Source organism: Stenella coeruleoalba (assembly GCF_951394435.1).
Source record: "Stenella coeruleoalba genome assembly, chromosome: 2".
In the NCBI taxonomy this organism is placed as follows: domain Eukaryota; kingdom Metazoa; phylum Chordata; class Mammalia; order Artiodactyla; family Delphinidae; genus Stenella; species Stenella coeruleoalba.
In genome coordinates this window covers 133760012-133775092 of record NC_137147.1, presented here as the reverse complement: position 1 = coordinate 133775092, position 15081 = coordinate 133760012, and the positions used below count along the sequence as shown (strand labels likewise).

Genomic DNA, 15081 nt, shown 5'->3' with positions numbered 1-15081 from the left:
TGGGGTTGCATTCACCCAGAAGGGAGAACCTTTTTCTAATCTATCCAAAGACACCAGAGGAACTAGCAGCCACCCAGCTTGGAAAGATTAGAGACAGTAGCAACAAGATGAGGAAAGTGGAAGCATTGAATGAAGAAAGAATGAAACTGATCACACACGCCTTTTCCATAGGAGGTGACTCACATCCTAGAGGCCCACGCTGGGAGACAGGAAGAAGCCTCAGTCTTAAATCAGTTTTAGAGTGATGACTATTAGAGGGGGCTGGGCATTTCTGTTACTTAACTGATGTTGTTTGGGAGCCTAGCATTTCAGGAGGAATCTTAATACGTAAGAGTAATTAGCAAAGTTGATGGATTTGACCAAGGTGAAAGGGGCAAGGGAAAACCAGCCATAGAGAGTAAACTAAAGGGCCAGTGGAAGACAAAAATTAAGGTGCTTTCTGATTTACACCCTGTAATGGAGACCTCTAGCTCCCTACTTATATACATTCTGTCCTTTACAATTTGATATAACCTCTAGACTAAATTCTCTGTAAGGGGATGTAAGATGGATTAAGGTGTAATCGATGGGTGCCACTTCCAGGACTGGCCTAGTAAACACCTCCCCCCATACCCACACACAATGAAACTCTTTCTTTCCTCTCCTCCCAGATGGATGCAACTGGTGACAGAGCCATGAAAGATGACAGACAGAAGGAATCTTGGTCCATGAGTGACAGGGAGGATGAGAGCTGCCCCACCAAGCTGAACACCTGTTCAAGACCGCTAGGTGAGCAGAATCTAAACTTCTATTTTGTTAATTCGTTGCATTTTAGGTTTGCTTGTATTAAAGGAATCACAATTCTTTCAAATCTAGAAAGAAAAACAAACACACAAAATTATTTATTTAAGAAATTATTTCCTTCCAGGCAAGGGAGAACTGTAAGGAGACAGATAATCTCTGTGAACAAAGTAAAAGATAGGGTTTATATAGGGCTTGGGGGAAATGTGGGGTTTAAGTTAAATATGAATGACTGGCTATGACTGGCTCAAAATGAAGTGGGGTTAGTCATTGATTAGGTGGATTTCAAGAGCAGACCTATTGTAGCAGGGTTTGGTTTTCTGTGGGTGATTCAGCCCAAGACTGATATTGAATGGTCTTTCCGTTTCCCGTTTAAATACCTGAGGACATGAGTAACGTTCTTCAGGTAAGAGTAGAATTTTCTTTTTTTTGGTTGTCAAATAACCCTTTATTTTTCTTTGCAGTTCTTAACTAGTTGGGCATTCCACTGCACCACTGTTGATGTCATCTATGATGTGAGGGTGGCGGCCATCAACATTGCAGCCCACAGACTGGATGGCCCCCAGGATCTATTTAATGGTTCCAGAGAGTTCCCTAGCTAAAGATCGATACCGCATCTGTCAGGCAATGTTGACAATCTCATCAAAAGTGATGTTTCCACTGTGCTTAATGCTTTTCTGCTTCCTTCTGTCTCTTGGCAGTTCCTTGGGGCATTGATGATCAATCCTCAACCTGGGCTTGTCTGTTCTGAATGGTCAGTTTCACAGTAATCCTCAGACCCTTCCAATCACCAGTTGCCTTGGCGATGTCATCACCAACCTTTTTTGGAGACAGACCCAGGGGGCCAATCTTGGGGGCCAGGGCAGATGTGGCACCGACTTCCCCACTGGTGCACCTCAGGTACACAACTTTGATCTTGTTGGGGTCAAACTTAGGCAACATGGTGGCAGCTGGTGTCGGATGAACCCGGATTCGGGACAACTGAAGAAAGTTGCACCTTGGCCTCCTCTGAGCCAAAAGCTGGAAGTCTTTTTCTTTTTTTTTAATTTTTCTTGAAGTATAGTTGATTTACAATGCTGTGTTAGTTTCAGGTGTACAGCAAAGTGATTCAGTTATACATATACATGTATCCACTCTTTTTTAGATTCTTTTCCCATATCGGCCATTACAGAGTATTGAGTAGGGTTCCCTTGTGCTATATAGTAGGTCCTTGTTAGTTATCTATTTTATATATAACAGTGTGTATATGTCAATCCCAATCTCCCAATTTATCTCTCCCCCTACCCTTACCCTGGGTTAACCATAAGTTTGTTTTCTACATATGTAAGTCTATTTCTGTTTTGTAGGTAAGTTCATTTGTACCCTTTTTTTAGATTCTACATATAAGTGATATCATATGATATCTGTCTTTCTCTGTCTGACTTACTTCACTCCGTGTGACAATCTCTAGGTCCATGCATGTTGCTGTAAATGGCATTATTTCGTTCTTTTTTATGGCTGAGTAATATTCCATTGTATATATGTACCACATCTTCTTTATCCATTCCTCTGTTGATGGACATTTAGGTTGCTTCCATATCCTGGCTATTGTAAATATTGCTGCAATGAACATTGGGGTGCATGTATCTTTTTGAATTATGGTTTTCTCTGGTTATATGCCCAGAAGTGGGATTGCTGGATCATATGGTAGCTCTATTTTTAGCTTTTTAAGCAACCTCCATACTGTTCTCCACAGTGCTGTACAATTTACATTCCCATCAAGTGTAGGAGAGTTCTCTATTCTCCACACCCACTCCAGCATTTATTGTTTGTAGACTGATGATGGCCATTCTGACCAGTGTGAGGTGATACCTCATTGCAGTTGTTTTTTGTTGTTGTTGTTGTTTTGTTTTTTTTTGCAGTTGTTTTTTAAAATAAATTTATTTATTTTAGTTTTGGCTGCATTGGGTCTTTGTTGCTGTGCGTGGGCTTTTCTCTAGTTGCGGCTCACGGGGACTGCTCTTTGTTGTGATGTGCAGGCTTCTCATTGCGGTGGCTTCTCTAGCTGCGGAGCGTGGGCTCTAGGCGCACGGGCTTCAGTAGTTGTGGCTTGCGGGCTTATTTGCTCCGCAGCATGTGGGATCTTCCCGCGCCAGGGCTCGAACCCATGTCCCCTGCATTGGCAGGTGGATTCTTAACCACTGCGCCACCAGGGAAGCCCCTCATTGCAGTTTTGATTTGCATTTCTCTAGTAATTAGTGATGTTGAGCATCTTTTCTTGTGCTTTTTAGCCATCTGTACGTCTTCTTTGCAGAAATGTCTATTTAGATCTTCTGTCTATTTTTTGATTGGGTTTCTTTTCTTTCTTTTTTTTTTGATATTGAGCTGCATGAGCTCTTCATATATTTTGGAGATTAATCCCTTGCTGGTTGCTTCGTTTGCAAATATTTTCTCCCATTCTGAGGGTTGTCTTTTCGTTTTGCTTATGGTTTCGTTTGCTGTGCAAAAGCTTTTACGTTTAATTAGTTCCCACTTGTTTAGTTTTATTTTCATTACTCTAGGAGGTGGGTTGAAAAAGATCTTGCTATGATTTATGTCAAAGAGTGTTCTGCCTGTGTTTTCCTCTAAGACTTTAATAGTATCCGGCCTTACATTTAGGCCTTTAATCCATTTTGAGTTTATTTTTATGTATGGTGTTAGGGAGTGTTCTAATTTCATTCGTTTACATGTAGCTGCCCAGTTTTCCCAGCACCGCTTAAGAAACGGTCTTTTCTCCATTGTATATTCTTGCCTTCTTTGTCATAGATTAGGTAACCATAGGTTCGTGGGTTTATCTCTGGACTTTCTATCCTGTTCCATTGATCTACATTTCTGCTTTTGTGCCAGTACCGTACTGCATTTTTTTTTTTTTTTTTTTTTTTTTTTTTTGGCTGCGTTGGGTCTTCGTTGCTGTGCGAGCTTTCTCTAGTTGTGGCGAGCAGGGGCTACTCTTCATTGTGGTGCACAGGTTTCTCATTGAGGTGGCTTTTGTTGTGAAGCACAGGCACTAGGCACACGGGCTTCAGTAGTTGTGGCACGTGGACTCAGTAGTTGTGGCTCATGGGCTGTAGAGTACAGGCTCAGTAGTTGTGGTGCACGGGCTTAGTTGCTCCGCGGCATGTGGGATCTTCCCGCACCAGGGCTCGAACCCATATCCCCTGTATTGGCAGGCGTATTCTTAATCACTGAGCCACCAGGGAAGCCCCATACTGTTTTGATTACTGTAGCTTTGTAATGTAAAGAGTGGAATTTTCCAGTCTCAGCTCCCTTTTGGTCCTCATTGACAGATCATGGAAGAGGCTATTAAATATTGTGTAGAACAAGAATGGGCAATTTTTTAAAAAGGTACAAATGAACTTATTTACAAAACAGAAAAAGACTCACAGACATGGAAAACAAAAGTATGCTTACCCAAGTGGGGAGTGATATATTAAGAGGTTGGGATTAACATACACACACTACTATATATAAAACAGATAACCAACAATGACTTACTGTGTAGCACAGGGAACAATACTCAATATTTTGTAAAACTGATAAGAGAAAAGAATCTGAAAAAGAATATACATATATATACGTATAACTGAATCACTGTGCTGTACACCTGAAACTAACACATTGTAAATCAACTATACTTCAATTTTAAAAAAGATATTAAAAAAAGAATGTTAAAATAATATGTGCACAGATATGATAGGACACATTTTATTAAAAATCAGAAAAACAGAATGGGCAATTATTTTTCCTGCAAAGGACCAGAAGGTAAATATTTTAGGCTTTGCAAGCCATCCGGTCTCTGTTGCAGGTACTCAGCTCTGCTGTTATAGCACAGAAGCATCATGGACAATATGTAAACAAATAAGTGTGGTCATGTTCAAATAAAACTTTATTTACAAAAACAGGTGGTTGGCCAGATTTGATCCACAGGCCATAGTTTGCTGACCCCTAGTCTAGAATTCTAGATCTAATCTATCTAGGTTAGATATGGTTTTGGTTTTCCCTGCTGGGTGAAATGGTGGTTGTAGTGATCATCATGATTTCATTTTGTTTTTGACTCAGGATCATCTGTTGCACTATCTGATGAGGCAGCCACCACATAGTAGAGTTTAATTCCAACACCAACTACGTAGAATATGACTGCAACATAAATATACAACTAGTAGAATAAGGAGGGACTGGAAAGTTCACCAAAGTCATAATTCACATTTTCACAGATTAAACCGCCAGATAAGATCTTCTTCTTCTTTTTTAAAAAAATATTTATTTATTTATTTTTATTTTGGTTGCGCCGGGTCTTAGTTGTGGCACTCGGGATCTTTGCTGAGGCATGCGGGATCTTTAGTTTTAGCATGTGGGATCTTTCTTTTTTTTTTTTTTTTAGTTGCGGCATGCAGGCTTCTTAGTTGCAGCATGCATGCGGGATCTAGTTCCCCGACCAGGATAGAACCCAGGCCCCCTGCATTGGGAGCGCAGAGTCTTACCCACTGGACCACCAGAGAAGTCCCAAGATCCTCTTCTTGACCTAAGTTATGGTAATAAGACAAGGAGTATAGACCAGGTTGTTACCTTCTGAAATTTTTTGAAGTTTCTCTCACTTTTTTGATAATGTTAAAACCTGTCTGAGAGAACTTTGGGAATACAAGCTGCTTCAAAGCAAATAGATCTGAAGTTTCTGAGGGAACTGTATTGCCAAAAAACCCCACAAGCCTGGCCTGAATAAATAAGTAAAGCCATAAAACAACACTTGGGTCTCCAACCCTGCACCATCAGGAAGCAGGCTGTCAAAGCTGTATAGTCCCCAAGGAACGCATGCTCCCACTTCACGTACAGCCAGGGAGAAAAATGGCTGAGGGAGGACTTGCCAGAGGGCAGAACCAGGGTAGAAGGAGAACAATGACAAGAGAATTCTTCTTCGAGAGCAAAATTGGGTCTAATCTGAGAATTTCCTTCACTGCCCAGAAAGGGTGTCTTTTTTTACCCGTCCCCATTTAACTTTTTGTTTTCATTGAAGTATAATTGACCTACAACACTGTGTTAGTTCCAGGTGCACAACATGGTGATTTGATATTTCTATACATTACGAGATGATCACCACGATAAGTCTAGTTACTATCTGTCACCATGCAAAGATATTACATAATTATTGACTATACTCTCCATGCTGTTCATTTTATCTCTGTGACTCATTTATTTTGTAACTGAAAGATTGTACCTCTTAATCTCACCACCCATTTCATTTATTTCCCCACCCCACCCCCCGGCAACCACCTGTTTGCTCTTAGTATCTATGAGTCTGTTTCCATTTTGTTGTTTGTTCATTTGTTGTGTTTTTTTTTAGATTCTATATATAAGTGAGATCATACAGTATTTGTCTTTCTCTGACATATTTCACTTAGCACTATACCCTCTAAGTCCATTCATGCTGTTACAAATGGCAAGATTTCATTATTTTTTAGGTCGACTAACATTACATTGTGTGTGTGTATGTGGGAGGAGATATATATATAGAGAGAGATAGATATATAGATAGATAGAGAGACATAGACAAATAGTTCCAAAACACGACTCAGCAAAATAGTTTATTTCTCGTTCACCTAATAGTCCTGAACAGATATGGTTGATTTACAATGTTGTGTTAGTTGTCTTTTGATAATACCTATTCTGACAGGTATGAGGTGATACCTCAGTGTGGGTTTTTTTTTTTAACTATTAAACTCATTGTGGTTTTGATTTGCATTTCCTTAATGATTGAGCATCTTTTCATGTGTTTCATCCAGGCTAATTAGAAAAGACTGTGATCCAGATATTGATATGAAATTCAATAATTGAATGGGACTTTTGTCTTCTCCTTTGGGGGAAGGGTGAATATATTTGGTGACCAGAGAGGCTGACTGTAACAGAGACCTTGTCTGTCTACCGAAAGCTATTAGTCTCTGGGACTACTAGAGTAGCTTCCCATATTCCCATTCAATTTGGGTGTAGCCATATGACCAAATTTTCTCCAATGTAATGTGAGTGGAAGCATTATCTACCACTTTCTGGGGATGGTAGACCACAAGATGAACAGATCCAAGGACGCTGAATGACGGCAATGTAGGAAAGCTTCCTCCCTGACCTGAATAACTGTCCAGGACTATTAGGTGAGCAAGAAATAAACTATTTTGCTGAGTCGTGTTTTGGATCTATTTGTTGCAGTAGTTTAGCCTGCATTAACTGATATACACCCCATGAGTCATGCTTGTTCAACATAATGATTATATATATGCATCCTCTTTAAACATAATTATTAATAGTATCAAACTAAACATCCTGTAACGAGCCTTGCTTTTTTCATTTAATGTCTTGGAAAGTGTTCCATATTAGTACATTAAAAACTTCATTTTTATATTCTTTCCTTTTTGCTTTTTGACAGCTTAAGTACAATGTTACCTAACCAGTTCCCTACTGATGGACATCTAGGCTTTTTCTAATCTATAGGTAGTGTTCTATGTTGCAGTTCTTTCAGCTGGTACTCTGCAAATGCAAGGCACAGTTCAGCTTCAGGTCCAGCAGTGTCTGGTTTTACTCTCTGAATTAGGACTTTACTTAGTTTCTTTTAGACAAATTACAAAGCTAATATTTGACCATATTGATTCTCTGTGGCCTACTATTGTAAAGTTCAAATGGTTACAAATTCAAATACTTACATTGATGGGAGGAATATAGCATGGTGGTTAGTAGCACGAATTACAGTCAGACAGCCCTGGATTCAAATCCCAGCTCTGCTACGTGTAACATGTAACTTAACCTTGGGCAAGTTGCTTAACTACTATAAGCATTAGTTTTCTCACCAGTAAAATGGGGGTTATTTTGAGGATTAAATGATAATGTAAGTGAAGTGCTTAGTGCATGACAACCATCAGTTAATAAGCACTGTAGAATTTTCCTTAATGTACAATTTTTTTCTAATTACCAAAGAAAGCAAAAATTAACCCTGAGTCTAAGGTTAGGACATGTATCATAACTATCTTTATTGTTAAGATGGGAAATTGTTTTTTAAAAGATTACATCATTTTTCCTTTTTCAAAATGATTTTATTTTACATACTTTTCTGTAACTTGCTAGTCTCTTTTTAAATTCTACAACTGACAGCTTCCTATGTCAGTAGAAATGTACTGACTTCATTCTTTTTAAAGACTGTAATTTGGGGTGTGGGGGATGATTCATTTTTATTGAGGAGAGAGCCCTCAAATCTTGTGACTATTCATTTGAATTTTGTATCAAACTGTCAGGGTTAGATTGTATTGGGTCCAGGCTGATTCTATAGTGCAGGTTCAGGAAATTCAGTCATTGCAGATGCCATAATTAATGTTAAAGCAAACAACACAGAGGCTTCATTGAGTTGGAGAGTGAGAAGGAAGTAGCTACAGAAAACATACACAAACGTAAATGCCATTCTCCTAGCACTTGAATTCCAGAAGTGAAACTGGAGGGTTCGACTGTCCATATTAGGAAATGACTGGTTGCTTGATGACCACAGTGTTAAGCTAAGTATTTTGCCCTATTTATTGTGAGGGTAGGAGGAGGCATGAAAGGGAATTGGTCAGGAGGACATTATTAGTAAATCAGTTTTAGTAAAACTAACAATTTTATAACCACTCTATTCTCTTCCAACCTACTCTCAGTGCAGTTATAAGCATTATAAAATCAAACTTTCACTTTAAGTGGAGAGACTGAAAACCGAGCTCAGTTCTTTAAGACGAAGTTTCTGAAACAGATTCCCAAATGGGGTTATCTCCTATTCCCTGAAATTGCAGCAGAGTTAAGAACCTGTGTTAAGATTGGTTTGAATCCATCAAAGCCTTCAACATGTGCTCTTGCCATAAAGTAGCAAATGAAGGCATGGAGAACAGACAACCTTTTCAACTTCTCTGGCACTGAATATATTTCACCTTAATAAAATGTCAGGAACTCCCATTAAACTATACTTGGTTTCCTTTAGCTCAGATTCAGGATTAACTAGCATTAAGCTTGCAACAGAAACACAGCTGTGGTGCACGTGCTGTGTGGGAGCAATACATGATGAACCCGGTGCCCAAACATCACAAAAGCAAGTGCTCCCCTCCCTATATTTGGGAAATTTCTTTTCCACTGAAGTTTATTCAGTATACCTTGCATCTTCTGAGCTCATGTTTCCAAGATCCTTGCCTAGTCTCCTCCATAACATCTGTACATTTGTATTGATTTTTTTTCTTTTAACATGGAGAGGACAAGAGTCCTGGCCAACCTTGACAATAGAAAAATGTATATTACTATTCTTGAGAACTCAACCTTCAGTGCAGGTGCTTGGGAGTAAAGATTTTTGATGGATTAAAGCCCCCGGGCATGTGTAGGTGTCTGTGGACACATTTACAGGAACCAGTTGGACCCACAATTCTCCCAGCCAACCAGCCTCACTGGCCGGCCAACTTCAGCTTGGGCACCCTCTCCTCTTAGTCTCACCAGCACTTGATGGTGTCTGGTTTATAACAGCTCTGTCGGATGGGGGGCCACATGGCTCCCAAAGAGCCCTGACGAGAGGCACAGACCTGAGACCAGATGTCTCGTTCTAGGACAGATGGCTTGAACGGCCTCCTGTTCCTTTTTGCTCTGGAAGTCTACAGGACTGCTGAGTGCCAGGGCCAGCACAGAAATCTGGGTGCAGCTTTGCAAAGACAGCTTTCAATTCAGTGTCAACAAGAGTGAAATGATCCAATGTTTTCAAAGATGAACCAATTGCCTTGGAGGTCTGACCTCTTCTATTCCCAGGTGAGGGAAAGAACAACATAGTCCAGTTCACCAAAATGTTGGCAAATCCCAGAATCACAGGGTTGGAAAGGACCTTCGTGGTAAGAGCAGGCTGAAAGGGAATGTGGCAAGAGATCTGCTTCCTGAAGGGGAAGGCTGGCTGCCCCCGCCCCCCCAGGAGTCCTCAATAACAAGATGCTGGCAGTTCCTCAGCGTTGCCTGGCTTGTGGAGGCTGACACATCACAACTCGAGACATCAGACACCAAATACCAACTATCTGATTTAAAAGATGAACAACAACAACAACAAAAATACAAACAGTTCTGTGAAATAAAGGACCCAGGAGTCAGCCTGATGGGCATATGCCCCTCTGTAGGAAAACACATTGGAAGCCCAATCAGGCTGCAGGTAACGTTACTGGTACATCCACCACCACAACAGCAAGGTCCCCTCATGAGTGTGTGGACTGGATATACCTGCCTTCAGCCCCCTGGCCTTGGACAGTCACATTCTTTCCTTACACACAGTTAATACCAGTTACTCATCAGAGGCTTTACACGTGCTAATTGAGGTTCCTGAGGCTATACCTTGATCTCAGTACAAGAAGAATCTTAATCATCTGTTACATTTTAATTTCCTATTACAGTAAAATGTATAGTAACTGCCTCACTGCCCTTCTGCCTTACCTGAAAAACCTCTTGTAGGGCCAATGCAAGTCGAAAACGTAATCACTGTTAATTTCAATGGGAAAACATTTTATACGTTTCAAGTCCCCAAACTGACATCCATTCATGTGAAAACACCAGATCTCTTTAAGATGGACACAATTACATCAATAATTAACATTGGTTATCATAAACACATAGAGGCATTTTCTCTTCATTAATTATACTATTATTCTATAATATGGCCATTTACCTGTTGTTTCTTAGCTTTTATGTCCTGTACTATTTAAGACTAAATTTATAACAAAACATACATACAAATGATACCCAATATTTATACAATTCAACTTTTATTTTTAACAAGAGAAATAAAATCAATGAAAACCATGCAAATGATATCACCTTTATTGAACAGTTGAAATAAAAGAGACATGATGTAAGATTATCCCTGCTATATTTAAGCAAAACACTAAGAAATGTGATGGGAGAACCTAAGGTAACATGGGCCAGCTATGTGAAGATGATACACGGTGACTCTCTTCTTCAGCTCTAAGAATTACACCAAGTAAATCCAACCTGATAGATGCAAAGAAATGCCTTGGGTATCAGTTATCTTTCATTGCAAAACAAAGCACCTCAAAACTTATTGGTTTAACTTTAAAACAATAAACCTAATTTTTCACTGGTCTATGGGTTTGTCGATGGGCTTCTTCTGGTCTCGGCCAACAAAGCTGGGCCTAGATGGTCTACAATGGCCTGGCTCACATGTCTGATGGTTGGCAGGCTAGTTGGTCTACGGAGCCACACTCATATGTCTGGCAGTTGCTTAGATGTCAGTTGGGGTGATGACCACATGTCTTTCATCATTCATCAGGTTAGCCAGGAGTTTTTCACAAGGTGGTGGAAGAGTTCTCAGCAGCAAGAGAGAGCAAGCTATAATTGTAAGCACTTTTTAAGACTTCTAGTATCAGAAGACTGCTAATATCCCATAAAACAAAGCAAGTCACATAGCCAAGCCTAGATTCATAAAATGGAGAAACAGACTCCACCTCTCAATGGGAGAAGCTGAAAATACTATGGCTATTCTGTTCAATGTACCACACCTTGGAAGCCAAAGTAGCGAGATTAAATGATATTCCTTGTAACCAGAATGGGTGAATATCTCAGGATTTAAACACATTACTATGAAAGGGGAGGGGGGTGTTTCTGTTTCAACTACTGAGGTTATCTAGTAAGGCTGCCCTCTTGGGTCCTCTACTACATGTGAGGCAAGGAAATAAAACCAAAGAGGTAGGCAGAGGCTAGGGCTCTGCAGGCCACATGATGGAATTTAGGTCTTGATCCCAAGAGTAATGGGAAGCCATAGAGTGTTTTAAGGAGAGAGATAAGATCACTTGGGCTGCAATGAGGGCAGTAATTCTAGAAGCTTTGCCAGGAAGGGGAATCTTGAGATAAGGCTTTAGTCACAGAATATGGGGTCAAAGGAAAGGGTTTTTTTTGTTTTTGTTTTTTCAAAGCAAAAGATGGTTGAAACTGATGGAAGGATCCAATACTACAAGAGGTTAAAGGGAGAACCCTGAGAATTGGGAAAGGAAACTTAAGCATGCATGGAAAGTTTGGTTTAAAAAAATTATCATACAATAAAATTGATTGTATTTTTCTTATACAGTTCTATGGATTTTAACACATGTATAGACTCATGTAACTACCACCACAGTCAGAATACAGAAGAGTTCCATCACCCCAAAACCCTTCTTTTTGCTATCCCTTTATAGTTACTCCTCCATCCCTAATTCCTGGCAACCACTGACTTATTCTCCATCACTATAGTTTTAATATTTTCAAGATTTTCATTTTGAGACTAGCTTCCTTCATTCAGCATGCCTTTATCACTATGTTGTTATGACGCCAAGTTGTTGGGTGTATCAATACTTCTTTCCTTTTTATTGCTAAGTAGTATTCCATTGGGGTCAGCTTCTGATAGAATTCCCCAGGTAGTAGTGATATCACTATTCTATCAGTTACTTGGGGCAAAAACCTTGATCACCCTTGACTCTCTTCTCTAACCTATACATAATCCATTAGTAAATCCTGTGGCTTTACTTTCAAAATACACCCGAAATCTGACCAGTTCTTACCACCTCCAATGCTGTCATCTAGTTCAGGCCACCATCATTTTCTGCCAGGACTAGTGCTTCCACTCTTACTTCGCTACCCTCATTGTCTATTCTCCATACGACAGCTAGAATGAAACTTTTATTTTTTCATTTATTTATTTTTGGCCATGTGGCATGCGGGATCTTAGTTCCCCAACCGGGGATCAAACCCATGCCCCCTGCAGTGGAAGCTCAGAGCCCTAACCACTGGACTACCAGGGAATTCCCTCAAATGAAACTTTTAGAGACTTAAATCTGGTCAAGTTAGTCTTGTGCTCAAAACTCTTCAGTGGTTTAAGCGGTAACGATCCGAAGTTGTCACCATGGCCTACAAAGTCCCACATGACTGGGCCCCTGGCTACCTCTCTGATGTCATCTCCTACCACTCTCCCCCCACTCACTCTGTACCAGCTATAGTGGTCTCCTTGCTAATTCTATAGCATGTCAAGCACGCTCCTGCCTCAGAGCATTTGAATTTGCTGTCTCCTCTGTCTGGAACATGCTTTCCCTAGTTATCCACATGGCTTACCCCCATCAAGTCAGTTCCAGTTTCTGCTTAAGTGTCCCTTATCAATGAGTCTTTCTCTGACTAATGTCTAAAATGGCAGCCACCTGAGACCAATGTCTAATCCTTACCCTGCTTTGTTCTTCTTAGAATACATATATATATATACACATATGTATAAAAACAAATATATATGTATTGTTTTTCTGTCTCCCCACATTAGGAAGATCCTTGAAGACAAGGAATTTTTTTGTTTATTGCTGAACAAGCACCTAGATGAGTACATGAGTGCCTCATCTGGCATACAGTGGGAGTTCAATGAATTTTTTTTTTTTGGCCGCACCGCACAGCATGAAGGATCTTAGTTCCCCGACCAGGGATGGAACCCGTGCCCTCTGCAGTGGAAGCATGGATTCTTAACCACTGGACTGCCCGCGAAGTCCCTCAATGAATAGTTTTGATTGAGTAACTTATAGGAGGAAAGGACAGATGGGAACATATGTAGATTTCTAGATTTTAGGGCATTCTACATTTTCTATTACTTATACAGTAAGATAGTCAGGGGAAGGGGTACGGGAAGCATAGGGGATTAGAGACTTGCCGATAGTGGAGAGCAGGTTAACTAGAAAAATATAATGAAATTTCCAGACACTGTTCAAAGCCCATTTAAGGCTGACATTATTATATTTAGTGATGCCAATCTGTTCAGCAGGACAATTTACTATGACAAGGTACAGACATTGAGAAGCATGTTAGTCCACCCAGGGTGGAGGACTTAGTTGGGGAAAAGAGGAGGGCAGGCTTAAGAGTAAGTAAGAGGGGGATTGTAATGATGTACCATTGAATCTAAGATGGATAAGGAGGGAACTGAAGAATGAGAATTAAGTAGAAGCTTTCAACAGATTGAAGGTTCTGATAAAGTAAAAAAGACAGTTATGGTGAAGTTCTTAAGCAGTCAAGCTAAAGGTTATCAGGCTGTAGTCGGACAGAGGGATGTTCAAACTACTGATTCATAACAAGATAGGGTTTCTAGTGACAAGGTCCAGGTTTTTGACTGGGATTGGGAGGTTGATGTAAGGGATGAGGCCTGCATGTTAAATGAGTTGTCCACAGTGACTCTGAATTTATCAAGATGGAAGATGGTTAGAGAAGAGAAAGTAAGACAAGGACCTGGATGCACATATTAGCAGATCATCTCTACAGAGGCGGTTAAATGGGCGGCAAAGTCTTACAAGTAAGCGTCAGAAAAGCAAGGGTTTTTACAAGAGGTGACAGTATATGGCACCTTGCCCCCACTTTTGGAACCTGGGAAGCGAGAATACTAACCCATGTGAGGGAGCTCCAGGGGACGCAGCATCCTCAGAGAACAGAGAAAAGCTGATCTGGAAGCGGGAATCTCAGAGGAAGATCGGTTTGAAGGTAGGAGGTTGGGGAGGCGACCGAAGCAGCAGAAAACCCTGACACTCCTTGTCCTTTATTTACCTTCCTCCCAACCTACCGCCCGCCCACGCTACACCAACCTCCACAACTAGAAAACACTCAGAAAAGAGCGTAAGCAGACCGGCTCTTTTCAACTCCCCGCGGAAGTACTCACACCGGAACTCCTCCATGTCTGCGCTTCCCCATTGGCGGAAGCTTCCGCCAGCTTCTACTCACTTCCGCCCACGACTCAGTTGGGCGGGGCTTTCCCTAGAAGTCACTTCCGCCAGGCCCCGCCCCTCGTTCCCTTTTTGGCCGTTTCCGGCCTCAGGCCCCGCCCCATACCGTGTGACCCCGCCCCCTTCCCGCCCCGGGCCGGCAACCCGGCCCCGCGGCGCCGCTTCCGGTGCGGGCCCCGCCCCGGCTGTGGCCCCCGGCTGCGGAGAAGTCCGAAACGCAGCTGCCGCGCCGGGCCCTGAGTGGCTGCCTCTTCCACCGCTGGCGGACCCGGAGCGCCCCGTACAGGTAAGCCGCGCGGTGCCCAGCTCCCTCAGCCTTGGCGGGAGCGAGGGCTGTGGCAGGTGGAGGGGACGGCGTAGTAGGAGGAGAGGCAGGTGTGTAGGGGAAGACGTGAAGACGCGGGCCAGTGGAGCACGGGGGCCAAGGAGGAAAAGTGAGAGCGCTGGGAGGAGCCCGGAGGCGCCCTCGCCCATTAGGGTGATATGAGATAAAGGGATGGGAAGAGTGAGGGGCCCCTGGGAACTGAGAGGG

General features: G+C 41.7%; 1 protein-coding gene and 1 pseudogene across 5 annotated transcripts in view; one reads left to right on the top strand and one right to left on the bottom strand.

The window, feature by feature from the left end:
- Positions 1-1247: 1247 nt before the first annotated feature.
- LOC307182229 (large ribosomal subunit protein uL11-like) lies at positions 1248-1769 on the bottom strand (annotated as a pseudogene). Its single transcript has one exon. The product of its transcript is annotated as a large ribosomal subunit protein uL11-like (transcript).
- A 12830-nt stretch (positions 1770-14599) lies between these two features.
- ARID3B (AT-rich interaction domain 3B) overlaps positions 14600-15081 on the top strand; it is a 54417-nt gene continuing 53935 nt past the window's right edge. For all 4 annotated transcript variants that reach the window (XM_079914226.1, XM_079914224.1, XM_079914225.1 and 1 more), the window contains exon 1: positions 14600-14835. The gene's annotated coding sequence lies outside the window, so the exon portion shown is untranslated. The remainder of the gene's footprint in view (positions 14836-15081) is intronic.